Below are 5,337 nucleotides of genomic sequence, written 5' to 3' on the forward strand. Positions count from 1 at the left end.
TCTTTGAAATGCTTTGTCTAGGAAGTGGTGGATGTTCCCATACTCAAGAAGGTTGAGTGTCTCGCCATGTTTAACCTGGAAGCCAATATTTGAAATAGATATTTAATCAACTTCTGTAATATGGTTTAACTTCTGAAGAACACATGGGTTGAACTTGGAGTAAAAATATTAAGTTTCGTTTCCAATCCAAGTTTAACTTCTGAAGAACAACTTGAATTAATAATGTTAAGTTTCATTTGCAATTCAAGTTTAACTTCTGTAGAGCACATGGGTTGTTAGGACAAGTTCTGTTCTTATATAAATTTTTGAACAAGGGAAACAGATCAGAATTCCAAGTAGCACCCAATAGAATCTAATAAGACTTATCTGAGAAAGAAATCTCCATGTAGAATATGTACACTATCAGCCATCTTTGTAAATCATGGTAAGGACACTGTCTTAATAAATTCTTGAATCTATCCCATACTTCAAATAGTGATTCTCTATCTGCCTGAGCAAAGTTTGTGATATAATTCCTCATGTAAACTATTCTACTTAGAAGAAAAAATTATTCAGAAATTTCTACTCAATTATTTCCAACTTGTAATACTTTGAGGATGGAGAGAATAAAATCAAGTCCTAGCTTTATCTTTGATACTAAAAGAAAATGTCATCAACCGAACTGCATCTGCTGACACTCCTTTACAATTTACCATGTTGCAATATTCAAGAAATTCTTCAACGTGCAAGTATAAATTTTCTAATACTTCTCCTCTAAATTTATGACCTTGTATCATGGTAATTAATTTCAGGTATAGTTGGAAACTTTTTACTTTGATATAAGACTATACAATGGGAGACATAAATCTAGCAGAAATGAGTGTAGAAATATCTCTTAAAGGCTAGTTGATATGTTAGTGCTCATGGATAAACAAAATGTAAAGACTAAACAAAAGAAAACAAAAAATATAGAATTAAGAATAAGAAAGAAAATATAGAATAAATGTAGAAATAAAACAAATAAGAAAAATGATAAATCTATTAACAAGTTTAGAATAACTCATATGTTAATCAACTAATGTTAATCAGAAATAATCCCCAACAATGACGCAAAAATTTATTACGAATCTGCAAGTAGATGGAAACATCATCAATAATATAAAAGATTATTGAATCCACATGGACTTGATTAAGCATTAGAGATGTTGCAAAGTAAATTATCTAGATGGTCAAAAGTTTGCTTTGGTGCTTGTGAACTAACGAGAGAGATTGAAGAGAGGGAGAGAAGGTTGAGAGAAAGAGAGTAAGGGAGATATGAGTTGGTTTGGGGAATGATTCTAGGAGTTTGATTTTACTATGATTCTAGTTAATACCTCTATGCATTGTTAGTCTCTTTACCTCCGTCCTTATGCACATGTAGGAAGTCTAATTAAATTTTGACACTACCCCGTGATGGTCATGTCGGAGTGCTACCCCTATTAGTATCTAATGTCACTAAGTAGAAGAGGCAACCTAGTAAGTTAGGTTAAAAGAATACTCTTCTCACTAGGGCCCCTAGGTCATACAATCGCTAAATTACACAAGACACTTATTAACATAGGATTGGAGATAACTCATTAAACTTAATTAAATGCTTCCTTGTGAAGAATTATCCTCTTTTTCAAAGCGATACTCTAGATTTCCGGTTAAAGAGATACCCTTGTCACTAGGGTCCTTCGGTCATACAATCTAGAGTATCCCCTCTACGGGGTGAATAATCAATACACATCTATATGTTTACACCATTCACACATTTCATCAAACCCAAAGAAGACATAGCACACATAGAACATGGCATAAACACTTCATTGAATAAGAAAATGTCTAAATATATAGTTCATACATCACATCACATCATAGTTACTTCCTACATCATAGATCGAGAGAATCTACTCCATTGCAAGGAAGATACAACCAAGAATGATAAATATAGAATCTACAACTCAAAATATGGATTAATAGAGAAGAGACTGCTTATCAATATGTCATCGATCTTCTCAGAAGGAATCCTTGCTCCGGAGGTGGACGGATCATGGGGATTGGCGAAGATGAAAGATTTAGGGTCCCCCCCTTAGGGGAGAACCCTTTCTCAAGGAGAGGAACGAAACCTAAACCCAAGATGAGTTAAAAAATAAGTTTCTTGACCCTTTTATTTCCCATCCAAACTGTCCAAATCTGTAGGTTTATAGGGCTCCACCAAAATGGGTTTACACCTTAAACTTGATTTTATTGTGTTCAAACCCTGAATTAAAGTTATAGCCCTTGAAATTATCTACATTTTGATATAGGGAACAATCCATACATTTAACCGAGTCAAAAGTTATGATGGTTCAAAGTTTGGTATATAGTCTAGGCGGAGGGTGTGATGCGGCAATGGCTGGGAGGCATGGTCATGCCTTTTAGAATAGCAAGACCATGTTATTCTCTATTGAACCCTGAATTAAAATTATAGATTTTGAAGTTAGATATATTTTTGTATAAAGAACATCCTGTAAATCCAACCAAGCACATGTTGGTTGCTACTCAGAAAACCTAATGGTTCCACTGTACAAAAATTTTGTACAAAGGTCTGAACTTTTTCCTAGCTACCATGTGTTCTTTTAAATTAAACTTGGATCGCTTGCGGAACTTAACACATTTGATCTAAAGTTTAATCTATTTGTTCTTTTAGGTTTTGACTTGGATCTCCTGCGGAACTTAACACGTTCGAACCAAATCACCTAAGTTATTAATTCCATTAAATATTAATTTCCATAATTGGTTCCCAGTACTGACGTGGCGAGGCACATGACCTTCTTGGATATGGGAGCAACCACCACCGATTAGACAAAACCTTTTAAGGAAAGCTAATATTTAATTTTATAAAATAACTTTAGGTTAACCGAAAGTAACAATCAAATCACAAGGAAAAGAAAAAAAAACAAAGAACACAACATCGAAAATAAATTCGAAATACTAGAATCGCATGCCTCTTGTATTTGGTATTATTTCCAAAAATAACTAGTATGATGCAGAAAGGAAAAATACTAGTTATACCTTTTAGAAAGACCTCTTGATCTTCTACCGTATTCCTCTTCTAATCGCGGACGTTGTGTGGACAACGATCTTCCGAGACGAGAACCACCAAACCACCTTCTTCTTCTTTCCTTCAAGTTTCGGCCAAGCAAGACTGTAATGCCCGAAAATTCTCAAAACTATTTTAGAAATATAGTATGATTTTTCTGGAATTTTTAGATATTTTTCTGGAATTTTCCGAGTAGCGGAAGTAGCAAAAATAAATATAAACGAAAACGGCCTAAGCGGGAATCGAACCCGAGACCTATGGTTTAAGGGATAATGTTAGTAACCAGTGAACCCAGCAGGGCCGTGCTGAGAGAAAGGAGAAACATCTATATTTATGTTAGAGTTGACCGGAATTACCACTTAATATAAATAGAAGGGTTAAGTGGGTTTGGTTTATTTTGCTTGGTTCGGCAAACTCCTCCCTCTCCAAACCCTCAACGTCGATGCCACCTCCTCCTCCTCCTCCTCTCCCGGCGCCCAAACCCAAGGACTCTCGGCTCATCTTCCGGCAACGACTCCAACACGAAAGAGGTTCTTCTCCGCGAGAGGAACGCGAAGACGTGAGCGGGTCGTCGAGAAGGTCATCTCCACCGAAATTCTAGCGAATAGAATTGTAAGGAATTTAGCGTACGAGGTAAGAAACCCCTCACCTGCGGTATAATAGCTCCGGTTGGTTTCCTACGCATTAGTTTTAGCTATATGCAGGTTTTTCCGGCACATAGGGTATGTTTAAACCCTCCTCGAGGATTTAGGGATCTAGTTGAACCCCTCTAGACGGGCCGGACACGTTGTTCTCCTTTAGTTGGAGATTCTAGACGTTGTCAGGTGCCTAGAGGTGATCTCCCTATTAGAGGAGAGAGTTGGAGCACACCAAGTGTTCGGTAAAATGTTAGTGTAGCTAAATACCACCTCAGTTATGTTAAATAGCTCAGTTAAATGCATTAGAGGCATTTAAACCAGCACATTAGTTTAGTTTAGTTTTATGGGACTACGGTCCAATGGGTGGGCTCCCACAGTCGCCTCTAGGTTCAGATAACCTAGCTCTAGGTTCAGATAACCTAGAAACAGCATGTTATATCAGTTAGCTATAGATATCAGTATTTTATTTTCAGTGGCACTATACTGGATTAGATATCCATTGGGTTGGACTCCCACAGTCGTCCCTAGGTTCAGATAGCCTAGACAACCCCGGGTCTAGTAGGGATGCGCGCACAGCAAGTACAGTTGCCGGGCCCAACAGCATGTTTAGTATTTTCACCTATTATGTATTAGATTTCAAAACTCAAAATCAATTATTCTAGTTGAGTTTGTTTCCAGTTACAGATTTAGTTTCAGTTAGTTTAGCTTATGTTCAGTTCAGTGTTTTATTGCTTGCTACGATATGATTCAGTGCTCATGCCATGCTTATGTGTTATGCTTTATGATTTCAGTATACCATGACTTAGCAAGTTCAGTGCATATTTTCAAATAGCATGCTTTAAAAACCATATTGCACTGAATGCATGTTTTTGTGAGGTAGATGGTTTCTTACTAAGCTTGTTAGCTTACAGATACTACTTTTCTTATACTGCAGATAAAGGTAAAGGAAAAGTGGACTAGCTGGAGGTCAATGCAAAGATGAGGGTGTGTATGGAACTGGAATCAAAGGTCCTTAGGGGACGTAGCAAATTGAGCATTAGACTCTTTAGCATTTACTTTAACATTTTATTTATTGGTTTTGGTTTCCATGTTCTAGGCACTTTTAGTTATGTGTTGCCATGAATTCCTAAACTATGCCTATGTTAAGTCAGATTACTAGTTTATGTCGTTGGAATGTTATTATATGTTGTTAGAATAGTTATGATGCATTAGTTAGGTGTTAAGTGGGGTTTTGCCAAAGTGTTGAAATCCGAGGTCCGGTGAAATCGGACTGATCGGTCTCCCAACCGATCGGGGCTGGTATCGCTGGATCGGTCGGTGGCCAATCCGGCGATCTGATATGCCATTGCAGATCCTCGGATCGGTCGGCCGACCGATCCGGCCGATCTGATAGCGTCCCGGAGATTTGGTGCCGATCGATCACCGACCGATCCAGACATACCGATCGGTCCGACCGCCGATCGACCACACTGGATCGGCGTACGTCCGATCATCGAAGAATGTTCCCAGCTCCGATCGATCCACGGACCGATCCAACCAAGAGCAATCGATCCAGTCCAGCTCGGATCGATTGGGAAGCTCAGGTTTCGTCCAAGAAACTTATCAGTCCAGCTCCTT

At 38.1% G+C, this 5,337-nt stretch overlaps 1 non-coding gene across 1 annotated transcript; it reads left to right on the top strand.

Annotated features, from left to right (window-relative positions):
- Positions 1-416: 416 nt before the first annotated feature.
- LOC121988113 lies at positions 417-522 on the top strand. Its single transcript, XR_006113873.1, has one exon. It is a non-coding gene; the product is annotated as a small nucleolar RNA R71 (small nucleolar RNA).
- The last annotated feature ends 4,815 nt before the right edge of the window (positions 523-5,337 follow it).

The sequence above is a fragment of the Zingiber officinale genome, chromosome 5B (genome assembly GCF_018446385.1).
Source record: "Zingiber officinale cultivar Zhangliang chromosome 5B, Zo_v1.1, whole genome shotgun sequence".
Taxonomy (NCBI): Eukaryota; Viridiplantae; Streptophyta; class Magnoliopsida; order Zingiberales; family Zingiberaceae; genus Zingiber; species Zingiber officinale.